Consider the following 24728-nt stretch of genomic DNA (forward strand, 5'->3'; position numbering starts at 1 on the left):
GTTTTGGAGGCAGGTTTGATTTGCTTAGCCGATTTGAGATCCTCTCTGAACCGTGTCTGCCCTTTCACAGACCTCCTTCCAGATTTGGTAATGACCATCTCGGGGTCCCTCCCCTCCCCCTGTGATCAACGGGTACGCTAGTCAGCTCAGACTTAAATATAGACCCTTAGGGAGTGTGTATTGATCCATGTGTCCATAAACACGGGTCCTAAGGCCCAGTCAAGCTGTTCTTGGCGTGTGCGCAGGCGGAGGTGTGGGAGGTGCTCTGTCCCAGAAGCACTTTATTAGCATGGTCATAAAAGTGCCATTGCTTCTGAAAAAGCAGCGAGGGCCAGACCCCACCCTCACCTACAGCTGCCTGCGCGCTGCCATGCTGCTTTGTTTGACTTTGCACATGCTAGATGTGCAAAGTGGATCCCTTTGGTGCTATAATCAGCCTCCTGCTGAGCCAGCTTTTTGCTCAAGCCCTGCAGCCTTTTGCCCTATAGAACTCTTGCTACACCCCCACCCCTTAATCGTATATGTGTATACAACATTTAGTCCCATCCATCTTTTCTTCCTCGCCTTTTAATTCTCTCCTCTTCTACAGTCGCTTGGAGAAATGTATGCATCGCTCCCTCATGTTGCGGCGGCAGCTGCAGAGGCAGAGGCAGAGAAGAAGAGTGACTGAACGGTGTAAATAAAAGGCTCCACAAAGGTTATCATTCATAGAGCTTCCAGTAACAGAGGGAACCAAGTCTTTGTTTAAGTTGATTGCATGACCAGCTCTTTGTTGCTCTTGACAGAGACTGCGGCCGAGAACGAGACTTGAAAAGAATAAGAACAACACGGGATCGGTCGTTCAAAGCCATGTCGCTCTGTTGTTTATGAGGAGTCAGGATACCAGAGAAGAACATTTACATATAAATGCAGGCAGGAATGATTCATACTTAAACATAGTTACCTACTGACCTAGAAGAAGAGGAGGGCATGAATAAAGTAGAATGAAGGCAGCTTTTCTTTAGCTTTTACTTGCAAGTATAAGCTAGCAGCTTTGAACATTTAGCGCCTATGAATCTAACAACCGATTATTTGCAATATCAGCAATATTTCATCACACAATGGACAGCAGTCTCTGACAACACGTCTTGGTTCTGAAATAAGTTTCTGACATGATGACAAACTGTCAATGTGTTACATCACAACAGAATATAAAATGCCAAAGAAAGCTCAGAATTTCATGGTCATTGTCAGTAGATTTCCATTTGAACACTCATCTGACGATGTCTTGGCAGACATGGGGAGGCAGAAACCAAGAGCATTCCAGCACACGCACAAGCTGTGATCATGGCTCGGAGAAACAGCAGTTTTTTTGTAAAACTTTCATGATGAATAGTCCGGCAAGCAGAACACTGCCTTGGCACAGCGAGCCGGGCTGCTTCTGAGCGCTTCTGGTCCCACTGGCTGTCCCCGTGTCTGCTCGTGGGCCCCTGTGCTGCTGATCCCCCGGCCACTGGGCGAGAAGCAGCGGTCAAAGCATGGCGTCGTGTGAAAAGATGCTAAGACGCAGCAGATAGGAACAGGCAGGGCAGGAAATGAGAGCGACAAGATAAGCTCTGCAAAGCATCACTGAGGGTTGTGCAGAAAACAGCCGAAGGGCAGCAGCCAGAAAACTGAACCAGCAGAGCGGCAGCTGCAGGAAGTGGCCTCCGACGGGAGCAGCTCTAACCCTCCGTCACCGCGGAGTAGGACGGATGTCTTCTGCTTTTGTGCCTTTTGGATTCTTCCTTTTTTGTCCCCATATGCTAAGCTACTTAACAATGCAGCCAAATTTGCTTGATCTCCTAAATTCATATGTACAGCAATTGTGCGGCGAAAGATAAAGACCATAAACCAAAATCCGTTTACGGTGCTAAATCTATTGTTGTCGGATAGGAAACGGAAACGGGAGATTGTAATTTCACGTCTGGGATTAATGTGTTATTCCCTGAATCATTAATGTAAAGCGTGAAATCCTAATGCTGGAGTGAAAGTGATACACTACAAATTAAAGAGACAGCTTGGATCAAAAAACAACAAACATTTCGCTCATTGTCGGCTAAGCTTTCCAGTTGACGTGGACGTTTTTGAAATGGACAGTTTAATCTTCTCTAAAGGGAGATCTTCTTCTATAGGAGCCTATGAAGCAGCGATTAGCAGCAGAGGTTAGTCCATTAGTCTCCTCTCTTTGCTGCTATCCAGAGCAGAGATAATGAGAGGACTCGCTGCCATCTTCAGTTGTTGAGCTGGAGTTATATTTATACATTCTTTTGTCTCAATAGAAAATGGATTCCTCTATTCCAGTGCCAGCTTTCTCCGTCAGCTTCCAAGAAAACTCAACACATCTATTCTTCATCCATCCTTCCTTCCATCCAGCCGCCGCAAAGAAATGACACAGTAGCACCTCAAAAAGCTCGCGCCTGTTCCCTCTGCCTCCTGCTGTGACGCTGGAGGTTTCTCATAATGCTTATATTTCCTTTCAAAATTCAAAGTTCCTTCACATTAACGGAGGAATCTTGCTCAGAAGATCAGAGCCTTGCAATCACTGCTGCTGCTATAAATGTTGAACATGGCCTTTTCTTATAAACTGCTTTGTTTATCTGCAGACAGGGTGCGTGCTGGGCTCTGAGCTACTGCTGAAAGAGCCGCAATTCAGTGGTGCAGAGTAAATTAATGCACACTTGTCCACAATTAGGCACTGAAGGCACTCCAACAGAACACTTAGCGTGCAGTGTTTAATGGTGTGTCCCTCAGTGACCCGTGTTACTGCGTCGTCTGCATGATGTCGGGCTCTGGAGGCCTGCAGTCGTCCCTAACCCTAACTAAAAGCAGTCGCAGCACTTCAATCCGCCGAGATACACACACACACACACACACACACACAGTCTCAGCATAGCTGCTTATCACTGAATGCAAACAAGGACTCGTGCATCTGATCTTCCCTTTAACCTCGTCTCTGCTACTGCCCCCCCCATACTTCAAACCTATGACATCCACCGAGAGAGATTACAGAGTCATTGTTATTCTAATGATTTCTGTTTCCCCTCCCACAGCTGCCACCTCCTCCAAACACACATCCAGCACAGACGTGCATAAATGATCACACTGGTCGTCCCGCCTACTTTGCTTCTGCTGACACAACAGCCTCCCTGTACTTCTCCCATTAAAGCAGAGGTTGGATCCTGAGGCCTGATCGTTCTCAGGCAGTCCCACTACCAGCAGCTACGTGGCGCACGTCTCACCGCCGTCAGTCATCCTGGGAAAGCAGCTTTCTATTAGGAGGCATTTCCATAAATCTAAATTGTAAAGGGCCTCAGCGAGGAGAGAGCGAACCCTCGGCGGGCGGAGAAAATAAACAGAGCGGGGTGTCAGCGGAGGCTCAGGAAGCTCACCTCAGCTCATACAAAGGGGAAGTGAATCTGACTCTTTGATTGACACCAGACTCCATTCATCAAATCCTTAACTCCCCCTGAAACATGTTGCCGATGCGTCTCCATCCTGCCACTTTGAGAGTCAATATAACGGTGTAATGAAAGCCGTGTGCGGAAGGATGAAATCGTACAACCTGAAAGGTAAAGTAACCGTGTGTTTCAGCGCTTGGTGGATTTGAAAATGAATCATGTCGGTATGAATTATTAAAGACACGAGATACGGAGGCACATGGCGCTCGACATCATGAACACCTGTAAAGTCTGACTCTCCTGCTAACCAAAGGAATTTTAAATTTGACATCATCGTTGGGATTATGTCACAGAGGCTCCTGCACCAGAGGAATACGCAGTCGACTAACACTTGTACTATTTTGTGGACTCTTGGATTAGTTGATTCGGCCTCAGATTTCTTTAGTCCATTAGTCAAGTTTTTATGCTTCTTTTACTTATTAAATGACTTATTTCCACATCTCTGGTAAACACAACAGCAGTGCACATAATATTTTCCCACTCATATGTATATTGAGGTGTGAGAAATGCTAGAAGAAAAGTAATACATCTGATCTCCTAAATGAAAAGATAAATCCCAGTAAAGTTCATGCACGTGCATGATACCTGACATTTGTCATATCTTACACTGCTTCTCTTTGGTTCCATCTTATAGCACAAGTAAGAGTTGTTGAAGCAGACCGCTGGACTTGGCGAAGGCGACCTACAAACTTGGCAGGTGAAACAGGTGGCATGTGCAGGACAGCCAGAGGGGCATCGGTTTGAATGAGCAGGCAATTGTGCGTCCTGTGTGGAGCAGACTGGAATGAAATAAATGAGCGGCTCAGTTCGTCTGACCTCTCTGAAATCGGATTACATAAACTGGAGGTCATTAATGCGCTGCAGAGATGAACATGATGAGAGAGCACCAGCCGCGCTGAGCGCAGCCATGAAGATACAGACGACATGAACCCAAACAAGAGCAGGCCACGTGCACGTGTGTGTGTGTGCACACGTGTCTGTGTGTGCACGTGTGTGTGTCAGGCTGGGCAATTGTGATATTTAGGTAAGATATCATCAAATGGCATAAGTAGGGATGTAACAATACCAGAAATGTAGCGGTCGACACCAACACCACATCCACACCAAACTGCTCGTAATCCGTCTGATATCTATTTTATATTGCTGTATAAAACATCTCCTTCAAACAACTGGAATATTTCAAGTTTCTCACCAAAAACTACATTTTACAAGATTATATTTAAACACATCATGATAACGTTAGAATTGACCTTCATCCAATACACATTTTTACTGAATAGAGTTTGAACGCATCATAATGTAACTCTATGGAAGTTATGTTCACCAGCAGCTAACAGCTAACGGCTAACGGCTGACAGCTAACGGCTAACAGCTAATGCTAACAGCTAACAGCTAATGCTAACTAGCTCTCTTTCTGTTGATTTCAACATGGACGTGTTCTTCACAATGTAACAGTCTGAACAGAGAGAGCAACAGCAAGAGCTCAACGTCTGCTTGAATCCATTTTTTTCAGTTGCGCACACAGCCACACTCTACAGGCATAACGCGTATTATTACTATTATTAATATTTAGTGCTTAATTATTTAGACTGTCCTACAATATCCTCCCATTATTGTGATATTTGATTGTACGTGTTTGCACTGGTTTGTATTTGCTTTCTTTATCAACCCTCTCCCTGCAGAGGTGTTATCTGCTGCAGCTGCACTCTGCTAAACAAAGCGTGGACTCTGACCTGAGGTGGACAGCTGCCCAATCACAAAGAGGCACCGATAGTCAAATAATCCAAAAACATTAAGTCAAGCACCGACGAACCGCTCTGCAAGCTGAAACCTGAGATTAAACACTCGCTTCCGACTGCGTGAAACAATGCCTGTTGAGGCAGACTAACGAAGAAGAATGCATGAAAAACAAAAATGGCTTCCATTTCAGTAGGCACACATATTCCAACATCATTTGTCTCATCGGGATCAGAGTCGGGCTGGAGCACAGCTCAGTGGCCACGGAGCCGGCAGCTGCAGGGAGAAGGATTGAGAGGGAAAGGGAGGGAGAGCAATAAGACGGCAAGAGAGGAATTGAGATAAGGGGACAAAAATGTGAATGATGGCCTGTAAAAGTGAGCAAGAAGGACAAACAGTGCCGCCAGTTTGAGTGTGAGAGAGAGAAAACTTAGAGAGAGGGAGAGAGAGAGGGAGGGAGAAGCAGGGCAGACAGAGGAGAAGAGGAGAGAGGGAGGGAGCCATGCAGCCATTACTCCAGCTGGGTAACAAGCCGTTGCAGCCACAGCGGCAGCCAGAACTCCAGAAGTTGGCACAGTACGTCCACTATTATCTGGAGCAAATTTACACAGCCTGGCTGGCACACTCGGGGGAGAGAGGAGGGGGTGTGGGGGGGGGGCTGGTCAGCCGCGAGAGGAGAAGAAGCGGCTAGATACTTTGGTTTAAATGTATACTACATGTACTCATTAGACAATGAGACGTGTTATTTCACTCAGCAGGCAGCGGCCACAATCCAGAACAGTTATGCAAGAGAGTCTGGACACACACACACACACACACACACACACACACACACACACACATTCACACACACACACACACACACACGGATGATGGGAATCCTGTCAGTCAAAGTAATCCCTTCAATTTCTCCTGCTCCTGTTTCATCTAAGGACTGTATGATATATCCAGCTCTGTAATCACAGGCTGGTGAGAGGATGAGGCTGCTCTGCTCACACTCTGGAGACGCAGCAGGAAACACTCATCTGCTGAGCCCCTCCATCAGAAACACGGCAGAGGATCCCGTGAACGTGGCGTGAAGGGAGAGGCAGGTGAGGAAACAGGGGGACTTATGATGTAATGCAGACATGTGACGGCCGGGGGGGGCAGCTGTATCCAAACTCAAATCTATTTTCTGTCAATGCAATTAGCAGGACAGTGCGATCTGTAATCCCCCGCCGCTCTGCATGCTGGAGCAGTCAGCTGGCAGGACGCAAAGACAAAAAAATAAACTTTACACATAACAGCCTTTGCCCCCCCCTCCCCCAAGAGTTCAAAGATTCTAACGCTCAGTTTTCAGTCTGTTGATAAAGCAGTCTCAATCTCAGCTGTCATGTGAGTGTTTGATGATGTCTCCAGCTGCAGTGTGTGTGTGTGTGTGTGTGTGTGTGTGTGTGTGTGTGTGTGTGTGTGTGTGTGTGTGTGTGTGGACTCTCCGCTGGGTTAATGATATTTACAGCGAGCTTCACTCCTTCACGGACATTGTGACAAACACAGCGAGTCTGTATAAATAAACACTTCCCTCGAAGTCACACGGGAGGCTGCAGACTCACAGTCCCAGTGTGCTCAGGGTCAGCGGTATCTCCTCACACACACACACACACACACACACACACACACACCTTATCTCACACTCATGACTTATTGCTGTGGAAGCACTTGTGAGGAGTTAACGTGCCTCACCCCGATGACCCGCCGCTCTATAAACACTGTCTGTTGCTTCTCACCAAACTCCATCAAGGGTCAAAGCAGGACACACGTGCGAGTGAAGCCAGACTACCTCTGTGACGCGACAACAGACGAGGCTTCACGTGGAAAACGTGAAGACAGAACGCCGGCCTCACAAACACTCACGCCCCACCATCGCGGCTGATTTCAGGCGCGTTGAGCTCCGGCACACAGAACAGACGCATCATCACACAGCAGCCTCTCTGCTGCTGCTCACTCGCTATGCTCTCGACCTCAGCCCCCTCTCATTTGATCAGAGGTGATAAAACACCACAGAATCAAGTCTGAGGTTACTTACTTAGCCCAATCTCCCTTCGGATGAGAGGCAGTAACAGCGTGTGGTGAGGAAATTAGGGTGCTTACTCACACAGACGGATACATGCCCAGCAAGCAGAATGCACTGATGTCTGAGGAGACTGCACAGCAGCCTCTGGAGTTCTTTTAACAGGCAGCAAATAAATGCATATGTGAAATCCAGAGGGTTCGCTGGGCAGGAGAGAATGTATTACTTACATGTTCTCAATTCATGAGGAGAAATGTTAACCTCAACAACCTCTTAGAATGTACTGGATTGGAATACTTTCTGTTTGAAATAGAACAATGCTCGTGTAGCTTCATGTGTGTGTGAAGTCGAGAGCATCCGACTGGATAAATGACTCTCAACATTTACTGCTGCATTTACTTCAATTCATCAACACTTGTCGTCGTTTTGAGAAAACAGGAAGAAGAATTGAGGGAAACACGAGGCGACTGTTCCTTTAAGTCTCCTTTGAGGGAAGCAAAGTTAAAGAGCACGGCTCACAGAAAAGCTTCCTCCACATTTGTATGGAAGTCCAACGAGGACTTGATTATGAATAATAAAACAGCAGTGAGCGCTGCAGCGAGCATTAGCTCGGCCTCGTGCACGCCGGCTGTAGAGGAATCCACCTGATGGTCCTCTGGAGTGCGGCAGCTGCTGGCAGGCCGTGCCAGGACAGGACGGAGAGCGAGCCGGCTGACTGGCGGAGTGACTCGCTGGATCAGCGCTGAGGCCCGCGTGCACGCCTTCCGGCCCGCTGCGTGTGAACCCTCCGCAGGATGCAGTGCTGGCGGGGATCCGCTGGAAAATCAGCACTGGCTGGTTTCCTGTGAGCCCGAGCAACCACGTGTCCGTCAACACAGCGAGGTTATTATAGTAAACTAAACTGAAGCGGTGTTTAACGTTTAGTGTTTCAACATGTCACTGGAGAAAGAAGGAGAACGCGTGAAGCACTCGTAACATTGAACCTCGCTCTGCTGCACAATGGACCCCTGTTAAACTAACTAAATATATAACAACTGAAACTAAACCAAACTATTATAACCTTTAACCGCAGTTATGAAGTTTAATAACAAACCAGATGTTTCTATAATAACAATATTTGACCAGGAAGCTCTGAAACGGGAAACATTCTTTTCTCTATATAAAATAAAGCATTATGTTTTTGAAACTCAGCAAAACATACAGACAGGCGAGTGTCCACAGCGGTGACGTATAGCGTGTCCTGGAGCACAGAATACTGCACATTTATTACACACAACTGCTCCCCGCCTGCGTACCGTGGGACGGCCGGGCGGTGGGAAGTGGGAGGACTGTCATGGTGACCTAGAAGCTCCATGATGAAAAATAGCATGTTGGTAAAAGCAGTGTATGGTATTATTCAATACAGCTGTGAAGGCTGCGTACTGTAATGTTCTGTACTGTACTGTTCTGTTCTTTACTGTATTGTTCTGTACTGTTCTGTACTGTTCTGTACTGTACAGTAATGTTCTGTACTGTAATGTACTGTACTGTACTGTAATGTTCTGTACTGTAATGTACTGTTCTGTACTGTTCTGTTCTTTACTGTATTGTTCTGTAATGTTCTGTACTGTTCTGTACTGTAATGTTCTGTACTGTAATGTAATGTTCTGTACTGTACTGTTCTGTTCTTTACTGTACTGTTCTGTACTGTTCTGTACTGTTCTGTACTGTTCTGTTCTTTACTGTATTGTTCTGTAATGTTCTGTAATGTTCTGTACTGTAATGTTCTGTACTGTAATGTAATGTTCTGTACTGTACTGTTCTGTTCTTTACTGTACTGTTCTGTACTGTTCTGTACTGTTCTGTACTGTTCTGTACTGTACAGTAATGTTCTGTACTGTAATGTACTGTACTGTACTGTAATGTTCTGTACTGTAATGTACTGTTCTGTACTGTTCTGTTCTTTACTGTATTGTTCTGTAATGTTCTGTACTGTTCTGTACTGTACTGTAATGTACTGTACTGTAATGTTCTGTAATGTTCTGTACTGTTCTGTTCTTTACTGTATTGTTCTGTAATGTTCTGTACTGTTCTGTACTGTAATGTACTGTACTGTAATGTACTGTAATGTACTGTACTGTACTGTAATGTACTGTAATGTTCTGTACTGTAATGTTCTGTACTGTACTGTAATGTACTGTTCTGTACTGTAATGTTCTGAACTGTACTGTAATGTACTGTAATGTTCTGTACTGTAATGTAATGTTCTGTACTGTACTGTAATGTACTGTAATGTTCTGTACTGTAATGTTCTGTACTGTACTGTACTGTACTGTAATGTTCTGTACTGTAATGTTCTGTACTGTAATGTAATGTTCTGTACTGTACTGTACTGTAATGTTCTGTACTGTAATGTACTGTACTGTAATGTAATGTTCTGTACTGTAATGTACTGTAATGTTCTGTACTGTAATGTACTGTGATGTTCTGTACTGTAAAGTACTGTACTGTAATGTTCTGTACTGTAATGTACTGTACTGTAATGTTCTGTACTGTAATGTACTGTAATGTTCTGTAATGTTCTGTACTGTAATGTACTGTAATGTTCTGTACTGTAATGTTCTGTACTGTAATGTACTGTAATGTTCTGTAATGTTCTGTACTGTAATGTACTGTACTGTAATGTAATGTTCTGTACTGTACTGTACTGTTCTGTACTGTACTGTAATGTTCTGTACTGTAATGTACTGTTCTGTAATGTTCTGTACTGTAATGTAATGTTCTGTACTGTAATGTACTGTTCTGTACTGTACTGTACTGTAATGTAATGTTCTGTACTGTAATGTTCTGTACTGTACTGTTCTGTACTGTAATGTAATGTTCTGTACTGTAATGTACTGTTCTGTACTGTAATGTTCTGTACTGTAATGTTCTGTACTGTACTGTAATGTACTGTTCTGTACTGTTCTGTACTGTAATGTACTGTACTGTAATGTAATGTTCTGTACTGTAATGTAATGTTCTGTACTGTAATGTACTGTTCTGTACTGTACTGTAATGTTCTGTACTGTAATGTACTGTACTGTACTGTAATGTACTGTTCTGTACTGTACTGTAATGTTCTGTACTGTAATGTACTGTACTGTACTGTAATGTACTGTTCTGTACTGTACTGTAATGTTCTGTACTGTAATGTACTGTTCTGTACTGTAATGTACTGTAATGTTCTGTACTGTAATGTACTGTAATGTACTGTTCTGTACTGTAATGTACTGTAATGTTCTGTACTGTACTGTAATGTAATGTTCTGTACTGTAATGTTCTGTACTGTAATGTTCTGTACTGTAATGTAATGTTCTGTACTGTAATGTACTGTTCTGTACTGTACTGTACTGTAATGTAATGTTCTGTACTGTAATGTTCTGTACTGTACTGTACTGTAATGTTCTGTACTGTAATGTACTGTTCTGTACTGTTCTGTACTGTAATGTACTGTAATGTTCTGTACTGTAATGTACTGTACTGTAATGTAATGTTCTGTACTGTAATGTAATGTTCTGTACTGTAATGTACTGTTCTGTACTGTAATGTACTGTACTGTACTGTAATGTACTGTTCTGTACTGTACTGTAATGTTCTGTACTGTAATGTACTGTACTGTACTGTAATGTACTGTTCTGTACTGTAATGTAATGTTCTGTACTGTACTGTAATGTAATGTTCTGTACTGTAATGTAATGTTCTGTACTGTACTGTACTGTTCTGTACTGTAATGTTCTGTAATGTACTGTACTGTACTGTAATGTACTGTTCTGTACTGTAATGTTCTGTACTGTAATGTAATGTTCTGTACTGTAATGTACTGTACTGTTCTGTACTGTACTGTAATGTTCTGTACTGTAATGTACTGTTCTGTACTGTACTGTAATGTTCTGTACTGTAATGTACTGTTCTGTACTGTAATGTACTGTTCTGTACTGTAATGTACTGTAATGTTCTGTACTGTACTGTACTGTAATGTACTGTTCTGTACTGTACTGTACTGTTCTGTACTGTTCTGTACTGTACTGTTCTGTACTGTAATGTTCTGTTCTGTACTGTACTGTTCTGTACTGTAATGTTCTGTACTGTAATGTACTGTTCTGTACTGTAATGTACTGTAATGTTCTGTACTGTAATGTTCTGTACTGTACTGTAATGTACTGTTCTGTACTGTAATGTTCTGTACTGTAATGTTCTGTACTGTAATGTTCTGTACTGTAATGTACTGTTCTGTACTATAATGTTCTGTACTGTAATGTTCTGTTCTGTACTGTAATGTTCTGTACTGTAATGTTCTGTTCTGTAATGTTCTGTACTGTAATGTTCTGTACTGTAATGTTCTGTACTGTAATGTTCTGTACTGTAATGTACTGTTCTGTACTGTAATGTTCTGTACTGTAATGTACTGTTCTGTACTGTAATGTTCTGTACTGTAATGTTCTGTTCTGTAATGTTCTGTACTGTACTGTACTGTAATGTTCTGTACTGTAATGTTCTGTTCTGTAATGTTCTGTACTGTACTGTTCTGTAATGTTCTGTGCTGTAATGTTCTGTACTGTAATGTTCTGTACTGTACTGTTCTGTACTGTAATGTACTGTTCTGTACTGTAATGTTCTGTACTGTACTGTTCTGTACTGTAATGTTCTGTACTGTAATGTTCTGTACTGTAATGTTCTGTACTGTAATGTACTGTTCTGTACTGTAATGTTCTGTACTGTACTGTTCTGTACTGTAATGTTCTGTACTGTAATGTAACTGTTCTGTACTGTAATGTTCTGTACTGTAATGTTCTGTACTGTAATGTTCTGTTCTGTAATGTTCTGTACTGTAATGTTCTGTACTGTACTGTTCTGTACTGTACTGTACTGTAATGTTCTGTACTGTAATGTTCTGTTCTGTAATGTTCTGTACTGTACTGTTCTGTAATGTTCTGTACTGTAATGTTCTGTTCTGTACTGTAATGTTCTGTACTGTAATGTTCTGTTCTGTAATGTTCTGTACTGTAATGTTCTGTACTGTAATGTTCTGTACTGTACTGTTCTGTACTGTAATGTTCTGTACTGTAATGTACTGTTCTGTACTGTAATGTTCTGTACTGTAATGTTCTGTTCTGTAATGTTCTGTACTGTACTGTACTGTAATGTTCTGTACTGTAATGTTCTGTTCTGTAATGTTCTGTACTGTACTGTACTGTTCTGTAATGTTCTGTACTGTAATGTTCTGTACTGTAATGTTCTGTACTGTACTGTTCTGTACTGTAATGTACTGTTCTGTAATGTTCTGTACTGTAATGTACTGTTCTGTACTGTAATGTTCTGTACTGTACTGTTCTGTACTGTACTGTAATGTACTGTTCTGTACTGTAATGTACTGTTCTGTACTGTAATGTTCTGTACTGTACTGTTCTGTACTGTAATGTTCTGTACTGTAATGTACTGTTCTGTACTGTAATGTTCTGTACTGTACTGTTCTGTACTGTAATGTTCTGTACTGTAATGTACTGTTCTGTACTGTAATGTTCTGTACTGTACTGTTCTGTACTGTAATGTTCTGTACTGTACTGTTCTGTACTGTAATGTTCTGTACTGTACTGTTCTGTACTGTACTGTACTGTAATGTTCTGTACTGTAATGTTCTGTTCTGTATGTTCTGTACTGTACTGTTCTGTAATGTTCTGTACTGTAATGTTCTGTTCTGTACTGTAATGTTCTGTACTGTAATGTTCTGTTCTGTAATGTTCTGTACTGTAATGTTCTGTACTGTAATGTTCTGTACTGTACTGTTCTGTACTGTAATGTTCTGTACTGTAATGTACTGTTCTGTACTGTAATGTTCTGTACTGTAATGTTCTGTTCTGTAATGTTCTGTACTGTACTGTACTGTAATGTTCTGTACTGTAATGTTCTGTTCTGTAATGTTCTGTACTGTACTGTTCTGTAATGTTCTGTACTGTAATGTTCTGTACTGTAATGTTCTGTACTGTACTGTTCTGTACTGTAATGTACTGTTCTGTAATGTTCTGTACTGTAATGTACTGTTCTGTACTGTAATGTTCTGTACTGTACTGTTCTGTACTGTACTGTAATGTACTGTAATGTTCTGTACTGTAATGTACTGTTCTGTACTGTAATGTTCTGTACTGTACTGTTCTGTACTGTAATGTTCTGTACTGTAATGTACTGTTCTGTACTGTAATGTTCTGTACTGTACTGTTCTGTACTGTAATGTTCTGTACTGTAATGTTCTGTTCTGTACTGTAATGTTCTGTACTGTACTGTTCTGTAATGTAATGTTCTGTACTGTAATGTACTGTTCTGTACTGTAATGTTCTGTACTGTACTGTTCTGTACTGTAATGTTCTGTACTGTACTGTTCTGTACTGTAATGTACTGTTCTGTAATGTTCTGTACTGTAATGTACTGTTCTGTACTGTAATGTTCTGTACTGTACTGTTCTGTACTGTAATGTACTGTTCTGTACTGTAATGTTCTGTACTGTACTGTTCTGTACTGTAATGTACTGTTCTGTACTGTACTGTTCTGTACTGTACTGTTCTGTACTGTAATGTACTGTTCTGTAATGTTCTGTACTGTAATGTACTGTTCTGTACTGTAATGTTCTGTACTGTACTGTTCTGTACTGTAATGTTCTGTACTGTAATGTACTGTTCTGTACTGTACTGTTCTGTACTGTAATGTTCTGTACTGTAATGTTCTGTACTGTAATGTTCTGTACTGTAATGTTCTGTTCTGTAATGTTCTGTACTGTAATGTTCTGTACTGTACTGTTCTGTACTGTACTGTGCAAGAGGTGGAGGCAGCGTTACAAGAGGTCCAGAAGAGAACTGGGCCTGTGGCAATGCAGGAAAAACCTCCCTTCCTTTCCTCCCTCAACACTCCTTCATTTCCTCCTCCCTTAACCTTTCTTCCTTTCCTCCTCCCTTAACCTTCTTCCTTTCCTCCTCCCTTAACCCTCCTTCCTTTCCTCCTCCCTTAACCTTTCTTCTCTTCCTTTCCTCCTCCCTTAACCTTTCTTCCTTTCCTCCTCCCTTAACCCTCCTTCCTTTCCGCCTCCCTTAACCTTTCTTCCTTTCCTCCTCCCTTACTCTCCTACCTTTCCTCCTCCCTTAACCTTTCTTCCTTTCCTCCTCCCTTAACCCTCCTTCCTTTCCTCCTCACTTAACCCTCCTTCCTTTCCTCCTCAATTAACCCTCCTTCCTTTTCCTCCTACCTTAACCTTCCTTTCTCCTTCCTTCCTCCTCACTTAACCTCCTTCCTTTCCTCCTCACTTAACCCTCCTTCCTTTCCTTCCTGCCTTAACCTTCCTTCCTTTCCTCCTCCCTTAACCCTCCTACCTTTCCTCCTCCCTTAACCTTTCTTTCCTTTCCTCCTCCCTTAACGCTCCTCCTTCCTCCTCCCTTAACGCTCCTTCCTTCCTCCTCCCTTAACGCTCCTTCCTTTCCTCCTGCCTTAACCTCCTTCCTTTCCTCCGCCCTTAACCCCCCTTCCTTTCCTCCTTCCTCTTCCTCCTTCCTCCTCCCTTAACCCCTCCTTTCCTCCTTCCTTCCTCCTCCCTTAACCCTCCTTCCTTTCCTCCTCCCTTAACCTTCTTCCTTTCCTCCTCCCTTAACCTTTCTTCCTTCCCTCCTCCCTTAACACCTCCTTCCTTCCCTCCTCCCTTAACCTTTCTTCCTTCCTCCTCCCTTAACCCTTCCTTCCTTTCCTCCTCCCTTAACCTCCTTCCTTCCCCTCCCTTACCCTCTCCTTCCCTCCTCCCTTAACCCTTCATTCCTTCCTCCGCCCTTAACTTCCTTCCTTCCCTCTCCCTAACCTTTCTTCCTTCCCTCCTCCCTTAACCTTCCTTCCTTCTTCCCTCCTCCTTAAACCTTCCTTCCTTTCCCTCCTCCCTTAACCCTTCCTTCTTCATTCCTCCTCCCTTAACCTTTCTTCACTTCCTCCTCCCTAACCTTCTTCCTCCATTCTCCCTTAACCTTCTTCTTTCCCTCCTCCCTTAAACCTTCCTCCTTCCGCTCCTCCCTTAACCTTCCTTCCTTTCCTGCCTCCATTAAACCCGCCTCATTCCTCCTCCCTTACCTCTTCCTTCCTCCTCCCTTAACCCTTCTTCCCTTCCCTCATCCCTTAACCTTCCTTCGTCCTCCTCCTAACTTTCTTTCCTTCCCTCCTCCCTTAACCTTCCTTCCTTCCTCCTCCCCTTAACCTTCCTTCCTTTCCTCCTCCCTTAACCTCCTTCCTTTCCTCCTCCCTTAACCCTCCTTCCTTCCTCCTCCCTTAACCTTTCTTCCTTTGCCCCTTTTGATGAACAAAGAAAAGTAATTTTACGATTTTATGATTATGCAACGTTATAAATCAAGTGCACCCCTTTCTTTTACAGCGGGGGCTTCTGCCCCGCTTGGCGTGGAAGGATCCGTCTCCATGTCCTCCGTGGTGGAGCTTTACAGAGCGTGGAGTTAGAGCTCACCGTGCCCTCTGACCCTGCGGGGATGTGACTCTCTTAGGCATGTCATCACCACACCATGTTTACTGGCTGATGCATTTAACTTTAAAACAAGACGTCTTCATAAATGCATGTTTTCAGAGTCACACATGTAGGACGCTCACGCTGCAAGAAGAGCTCCAGCACGCCCACTACACCAGAGAACCTCAGATACATCACGCAGGTAGTCGGGCTGCACTCCTCAGACACTGGAGAGCATGTGTTATATACTGGCTCTCACACAAGTGTCCGTCAGTATTCTTCTTGTACTACATCTTGATACAGGCGCCCAGCAGAGAGGCTCTCTGGAAAGCATGTCATTGATGTAATCACACACACTCGCTTGCGCATAAGTAGGTCTTGAGGGGGGAAACATTGACATTCATAGCAGGAATAGTCTAAATCCAGCTCTGGTGTGTAATGCGTACAATGCTTTGACTGCACATCATGTCGAATGTTGGGCAGAGGAACACATGTACAAAGGGCTTAGGAGGAGCCCCCTGCACAGCCTCCTCTGAAGCTCCGTGCAGCAGTTGCTTTCTGAGCATTAAGTTTGATCAAAGACTAATCTCTGCTAGTGAGATGATTAAAATTAGCATCTGTTTCATTGTTGAGGAAGTGAGGCAGGCTGGGAGCAGATCACACAGTGCACAGAAAAGAGACACAAACAATACTGAGGCGGAGAGAGGGAAAGGGCAATATGAGGAGAACCAGAAGACACAATGAGTGAAGATAAATCAAAGAAAGGAGCGTTCCCATGCTCGGTCAGTGTGAGCGATGCCAAAGCCGGGAGATCTGAATCCCTCAGTGGAAGCTTTTACCTCACATTAACTTTTTCCTTGGACCGCACACATAGATGATGAAGCGCAGGGAGAGACTGTGGCTTGACTGCTTTAACAGCGATCATACTGGGCCACGGGTTTACTGAAGCAGTAAAATGAGGCTTTGGCAAGCAAGCCAGCGCCTCTCCGTCCAATTGAGAGATGAAAGTGAAAGCTCTCGTATGCTGTGGCAGAGGATGGGATGAAATGGATCCTCACGTGAGAGTCAGCTCAGCAGCGGGCAGCCGGAGCATTTCCTCCTCTCACCACACTCTGTCGTTTCTTAGTCGGGGCAGAACATGGCGTAGGGTTCTTGGCAGTCCCTCTTTTAGCCAAACAAAACAGCCCTGCTGTTCCCTGTAAACGGCTTCAGCAGCAGGCAAAACATATAATCATGCTCCAGCAGGAAAGTGGGAATAACAGGAAAGAGAAAAACGATAAATTTACCCTGAAGAAATGTAACGAAGGGGGGAAAAAGACCAATTCAGCATTTCATCAGTAACATAAATAGGAGCAGCTGGGGCAGACTAAGTGCTGAAGTGGGCTAATTAGGACACTTGGTGGTGCACGGCTGTTTCAGTGTGACCAGCACGCAGTCAGAGACTTCCCATTAGTCTGGAGTATTACACACATTATATGCAAGACTCTACTGAGCTGGTTAGTCACATATTCCCAAACTCCAGAACGCTTCTTTAACTCACTGTGCAAATGCTTTCTCTCAGTGACCCGTCTGCCGGGCACACGGCGCCCTCCACTTCTGTGAAAACAGTGGTGACTTCCTGTTCCGTCCCTCCCTTCCAGCTTCCTCTGCTGTTCCTGTGTGACTCCGTGTGAGAGGGAACTCCAGCTGCTGTCTTTATTCTACAGCCGTTACATTGTGCCATCAACATTTAATTAATAATGAGAGTTAAAGCAACACGCTTCTCCATTACCCGTTAAAGATTTAAAGCTTCCAAGATGTTCCTCAGTCTCTCGTCTACACGCGGCTTCTCTCAACGTGTCAACGAGAAGGTTCCTCCAGCAGAGGGGTCTTCAGATGACGCCTCAGTGTTGCCGTTACATTGAGTCATACATCCCGGCTACTTAAGGCTTTAGATAGTGCCGGGACTCTGAAGCTTTCCTCTCATTTCAACACGTTCCTAGTGAACACCTTTTATTGCCAAATGCTACAAGCAGCAGATTTCACATGATGCTGGAAACATGTTTCTTTTGTAGCTCTCATCCTGCAGTAGAATCCGTCTTTTCATCGCTCTCCTTATTATGATTGGTTGAGCCACGGTGGGTTTGTTACCTTGACACAGAGCTACTGTACAGGCGGGCAGACGTTTCAGCTCTGCAGACCTTAAGGCCATTGCAGCAACTCACGCTTTGTACAACGCAGCGCACAAACACTGCAGCCTTGGCAAAATAAACAAAGGCAAGGTGTCTTTTATAAAGCTTACCCATGTCTGCACACAAGGAATGCATGAAGGATTTACATTGTGTGTATGTGTGTGTGTGTGTGTGTGTGTGTGTGTGTGTGCACTGACATGGAGTAAGAATGTGCTAATGTGTACTTTACTTTGGACCAATTCAACAGAGACACGTTGCCCAGCAGCCACTCTCTGTTTTCTCATTTTGCTCGGCAGAATTCGGGCTCAGGTCCCAAAACGCAGGTGAATGTGAAAATGTGCTGACATTTCCCAGCGTCTGAGCCACATGCCAGTCCCCTCTGGCATCCCTCCACGCAGCTCACTCTTCCACCCCCGTAAATAAACAGCAGAGCACGGAGAGAGGAAGCAGAAGAAAGGGAGGAGGCTGCAGATTACACAGTGTACTGTTAATCACCAGCTTTGAAAGAATGAACTATTTACTGTACCCCTCCGAAGAGAAGACTGAACCCAACGCTTAATTGTGCTGATCAAACGCTGCAGCGATATGTGCAATTTGTTTGTGAATAAAAACATTCATTAAAACCCAATTGTATATATTCAACATTGTGTTCATGTGCAGCTTTGTAATAAAATGCTGATTCCCCTCACCTCTTCACCCCTGTCAGGTCCAACATGTTGTGAAATGTGGGGGGGGGGGGGCTTGCAGCCGCGGAGGCAGTGAGGCGTGTGCAAAAATACTTAAGAGTAAACATTGTTCCTACGAGGACAGAGCTTCCCCTGCTTTACGCTCTGCAAGAGGAACCAGCACAGAAGGTGCGCCTGGTGAAGGGCTCAGCTGTGACACGCACATATCTTCTAAATGCAGCTTCTGTGTGCATCAGCTGGTTAGCAGCATTAGCTCCCGTCATGTAAACCTCTAACTGTTGCAGATTAAGACAAGAAAAGATGCTTTCAAGTACAAACCTGCCCGCTCCCCTGCCTTCCTCACGTCCCTCCCTTCTACCTCTGCCTCCCTCCGGCAGTCATCTTTAATCAACATGTTCACAGACAACACAAGGATCCTCTGCAGAAGGCCCGGCTGTCACAGAAGCCCTGATTCACTCTCCGTAAACACAATGCGTCTGACCTCCAGCGAGCATGTAGTGAGAGGATGTAGGGATCTTTGCTTCACTTGCTGCATGTTAAGGATTCTCCTTTCTGAAGCCGGTTACATGAAGACGTCGTGTTTCACAGCTCACTGGCGATGGCAGAGTGACGCGAGTGTTTCCCTTTGATAGCAGGGGGCACTAGGACGTAAACGTAGTGAAACAACAACATGTAACTTCCTCCTGCGATAGATTCATCTTGATAACGTTGGCTGGCAGGAACACATACTGCTTACTGTAGCTCACTTTAGCACGCCGTGATTCACAATGGCCATTCTGTTGATATTATTTGATAAGACGGGCTCCCAGACAAGCATGCAGGGGGAGCAGGAGTTATTGTTCCTCAGTATCCCACACATTCCACAGAGCCCCATGCTTATGGTGCACAAAGCTATAATCTTAAAGGTCAAGATCGACAACAGAAGCAATTACATTCATAAAGTGTTATTAACGGTTTTGCCCCGAGCACGCCAGCAGAGCAGCATCCTAACGGACTCTGCGTGGCCTTCATGACAAGCTGCCTCCCTTTTTAAGTACCTTTCATCCCTTTTCTCCCACCGTGGATCAGACTCATGTATTCATGCATAAACATGACTGTTATCCCAGGGGACATTCACTTCCCATGGCCGGGACACTATAAATCACCTTGGGCCAAAGTAAAGAGTCTGGAGCTGCAGGACTGGCAGCAGTAGCTTTGGAACAAACTTTCCTCCCCATGTACTCCAAGATCCTTCCTGGTGCCTGAGCTCCAGTTCAGAGACATACGGACCTTCCACACACACACACACACACACACACACACACACACACACACACACACACACACACACACACACACACACACACACACACACATTCTATGTTTTGAAGCTGTGGGAGTTTCAAGGTCTTTCATCATCAATTTAGCCCAATTGACTTTGGTCTGCAACAGTGGAATAGTTTATGGAGAGGGTGTGTGAGAGAAGGACCGAGGAGGAAGGCGGTGTTCTGTTTGCTATCCTAATCAGGAATGATTCCCCCCTCATCTTCTCTTCTGCTCAGGGCTGAGTATCCACCAGATAAAGCTCTCTGCTCAACAGTAACAATGAAGCGGCGGTGCAGGTATCTACATGCCACCGAGCCTCGCAGCACAACGGGGGAGTGTGAGCGTTGTGTTGTCTACACCGCTACAGTAAATATAGAGAACTAAGTTTATTTTACAACCTCGATGCTTTGAAATGTCTCAGGGAGAGAAAGTGCTGCTCGTTGTAATGGTGTGTACAGTACAGGGATGACGATGGCACATGAGCAGACTAGACAAGCAATGTCTGCGCCCCCTTTTTCCTGCAGTAACCATGGCGACAGTGGCAGGCCGGGGCATCCTCATCACCAGGGGGCGGTGTGGGCAGCCTCGTCTCCCACACGAGACACATGTGCAGTCAAACAACAATCAATTCAAATGGACACAAACACATGCAGCCATGCATAAATGATGCACACACACACACACACACACACACACACACACACACACACACAGTCATCTGCTCCTGACAGCTGCCCCCTGTCTAACACAAGCCCTCCCCTCCCACTCGGCCTCCCTCTCTCTCCCGCTCACTTTTTGTGAAGTTTCCACCCAACAGAAGAGCGCACATCCTCCCACGACAGCAGCTAATTGATTATTGATGGTGCCCGACTAAACGGACTTCTACTTAATGTTTGGGACAATGCAGTCAGAGCCTTTCATGAAGACATCTGTATGTGAAGCTGGTTCCTCCTGTTGTTGCTGCTGCAGTGGGGAGCAGGCTGAGGGAGACTGAGTGGAAGCGATGTAGGTAGTGTCCTGGAAACAAACTGCAAGCTGACGCAGAGAGAAGAAGAAGTAACAGCCTCGTGGCTCGCTGGGGTGACAGTCTGACTTCCAGCCGGTGTGAAGATGAGGGACAAACAAACAGCCAGACTTGTTATTCTACGAGTCCCTCTGCCAGGATTGCTGCCCTTATCTCTGGCATCGCGTAATTTTGTTACACGTGGTAAAATATAGGATGGCTTGTGACAGCAGGGATCAGATAAAGAGTGAGAGCGCCTGGGCAGGGGAATGTGGAGATGGGGCTGAATGCCTAAACAGGCTGTAGTGTGAGGGGGAGAGACTGATGATGGTGACGTGCAGATTAAGGTACTAAAGAATGGCCGAGGCGAGGGATCCTGTCCGCTGGAAATGTGTCAGGCAGTTCTATTAACATCTTAATAAAGGCTTCCCAGGCCCTGGAGAGCCCTCGTGAGCAGACTGCCTTCTCCACTCACAGAGGGGCCCAAAGCCGCTCTCGCAGCATGTCAACGAGCCGCGCAGTCAGACTGCCAGTGTTGCATTGTGAGGGTGTTAGGCTTCCCAGAGGAGTAGCCTAAACACGCAAACATGCTCCACTAAATTCCTTTATTCCCCTTTGCCTCTACTTTCATTTACTGTCCATTTCTCCATCTGTTGGATTCAGCAGTCCTACAAAAGGCTTTGTTTCAGCAAGCTGGCAGGCCTCTGGGACAGCAGAGTGCACGCTGGGGTTTATTGCTAACTTGCTGCCATCAATAGAGAGCGGGATGTGGACTGGCCACGGCTGCGTCTGGCACGGGACGCACGTTCCCCGGCGGACCTCTGATGAGACTGACTGGAGCCTGTCTGGACGCTGCGGACACACACAGCTAGCGTCCCGACAGAGGGGGGGACAAACTCTAACAAGCCTTTCAAAGGACAACAGTCCAACAACTCTATTCTTCTTCCTCTCAAGTCCTCACAGCGTCACCAAACATTACAGTCTCCCTGTGTGTCGGGGAAAATGAAATGCATTGATTTCTGCTCTCTGTGCTACGTGTTGCTCAAACTGGGCAAGCTGCTACTTAACAATGTAGTGGTCTGTAGTCATCAACCATTCAATAAGTCACTGAAGGCAACACGCACAGCTACTCAAGATGATGAAAACCCAGCAGCACGAGTACAAGATGCACGGTGTCTGCAGGTCTGTGATATGGAGGGGATTTATTTAAAGAGGACATGCAACACTAGAAATCATCCATCCCTCCATGACAGAGATCCAACACTCGTGTGTGTAATGCAGAGACGCTTTACTTCCTAACTTACAGTCGGAAACTCTCCAACGTCACTTCCCAGTGTTCGCCTGATACCTGCAGGTACCTGAGGGTCCTGTTCCAGCCTCCTCAGTTCACACACAGTGCTGCCTGCACCCCCCGCAGCAGCTGAAAGGAGCCTGGAGATCTCTCTGCTTGTAAGAGGCAGGTAGACTTGTTTACAATGATCCCGAGGATGCAAACGAAGCCGCCTGCGACGCGGATGAAGAGGAAGAGGCAGTTGTGATCTTCAGCTTCCTCTCTGAAGCCAGACCCCTCTCAGACTGAATGTTCTCCCTGGCTGCACTCCACTTGATCAACGACCCCACAGATCCACATCTCGCTTTGTGTCAATCCTCACACGCAGGCGCTCGCCATACAGCGGGATCGCAGACACTAACATGCACATAACAAGGCCCAGTGAGCGGAGCGTGTGTGGGTCAGGGAGATTGAGATCTGTGTTGTGACAGCTGGACAGTTGAGAGGTTCAGATAAACAGCCTACAGAGAGGCAAGACGGGGGGGCCGGTCGCATTAAAACAAACACTCGCTCGCTGTTTGTTCACTGCAGCAGATAGGAGAGGGAGGACCATGTCTGTGGGAGAGTGAGTCAGTGAACTCACAGAAGCACCATTATATGCATGTGTTAGCGTGTGTGTGTGTGTGTGTGTGTGTGTGCAAGCAAAAGACAGTTGGGATGGTGGGGGTTGCTGTATGGAGGGAGGGGGGAGTTGTTCACTCATTAAGAAATAGGTCAAGGATTCTGCCTGCATGCACAACGACTTGTCAAAATGTCTCAAGCTAAACTGTGGTGAGTCCGGCTGCCTTCGGGGGGGGGGGGTGAAGGCTGCTGGTGACACCGCACACAGTAACACACACATTCATGCAGTTCAAATATCAGTTAGTAACGTCCTCGTAGTGGTCGAGCGGTGTGAGTGGAAGGCACTGAACGGGAAGAGGCCCGATGATCAGCTCAGCTCGCCGCTCATCAACAGAGGACGCTCTCGAGCCGCGTGCACCAATCAGCAGTTTACCGCACGGACAGAGAGAAGCTGACAGGAAACACAATCTACAGGTTGTAATCCAGCACATGAGAGGACCTCTTACCAACACAGCTTCTCCAGAACACCAGAGCATCCTGCACAACCCTGACTCATGTGTGGAAACTATTAAACACCTCAATGCAAATCTCTGAGGACCACGCAGCTGCACCGGGAATCCCCAGAGAGGTGAAGTTGGGGGGGGGGCACAGAAACATCCACCCTTACTCCACGAACCTTGACCTGCAGTGTGTCCAGTGGAAGCAGTTGGTCTGCAGCGGTGAGGCTCACCTTATGATTGGATGTGAGATGTTGAAGTTCTCGAAAGGCTTCCTCGGACGGCGAGACTTCAAAGCTTCACTTGAAAGTGATTCATTGAGCAGAATTCTTAACATCCTCGCTCACATCCTCCATTATTAAAAAACAAAAGATGTGTGTTTCATAGCTTTCAGGATAAATGGAGAGCATCAACAACATCAGCAGTCTTCTTGTGTTGTCTGTCTTCAAAGGGAACGAGTTAACAACAAACGTGTGTCACTAAGGTGACTGTGGCTCCAGCTGATGGAGATACTGAAGCTTGGAGCTGCAACATCGTGATGCAGCAGCTGCAGAGCCCAGTGGTCAGAGTGCTGCTCAGCTCTGCTCACTATCAGAAAATGTGTTTTCCCCCATTAGATTGGAGTTAATTAGGTGAATATAATCAGCATGTGATCATCTAACCAACGCTGAGTGCTGCTCTGTTCTTTCCAAAGGCAGCAATTTCCTGCTTTGGGGTCAAACTGCTGTTTCACTTTGAGATGGATATTAAAATAATGATGTGAGCGGGGTCACGCTTCACATGCACAGAACCGTGATCTCACCAGGAAGGAGCGGGTTTTGATTGCATGAGCGGAGCGTTTAATATGCTGCCCGTCAGCCGTGGCAGATGCGAGTTCTCTTCATGCAAATGTAAAAGCAATTTTCTACTTAAGACAACATTTATTTTCTTTAGAGTCATTGTCATGGAGGCTGTCAGAGAAGGAAGATTTGTAGGTGCATCTGCTGAACTGGAACAGATGAGGTCTAGAGTCAATCTGGATCCTAAATTGATGCCAGTTGGCGACAATAAATCAGACCGTTGGAGGGTTTTGTTGCAATTTGGGGTTTTTGGTTTTACCACTTGAGACGAGAACAAACGCAGCAGGAAGTGTTTACATGGTGTGGGATAGATTAGTGACCTTGTGAAACTAATTCACAGTGCATTTGTTTTTACAAACATTAACAGTGTGATAATCTCCAGACTGCACACTCAGGTTCACTTGTTGCAGTCGCCTTCTACCAGCCGGCATCTAAATAAGCTTTAAGTAGAATATAATTAGAAATGTGTGCACACTGTGCAGAAGGTCGACACATCTGAATCAGCAGTCTACTGTGATGATTACACGCATTAAGACTCTAAAGATAACTGCTAACTTCCTTAAATACTCCAGA

At 45.2% G+C, this 24728-nt stretch overlaps 1 protein-coding gene across 1 annotated transcript in view; it reads right to left on the bottom strand.

Annotated features, from left to right (window-relative positions):
• plxna2 (plexin A2) overlaps positions 1 to 24728 on the bottom strand; it is a gene marked incomplete at its 3' end in the record, with an annotated part of 74335 nt that overhangs the window by 48796 nt on the left and 811 nt on the right. The gene's annotated exons all lie outside the window — the stretch shown is intronic.

This window comes from Cottoperca gobio, unplaced genomic scaffold (assembly GCF_900634415.1).
Source record: "Cottoperca gobio unplaced genomic scaffold, fCotGob3.1 fCotGob3_189arrow_ctg1, whole genome shotgun sequence".
Lineage (NCBI taxonomy): Eukaryota > Metazoa > Chordata > Actinopteri > Perciformes > Bovichtidae > Cottoperca > Cottoperca gobio.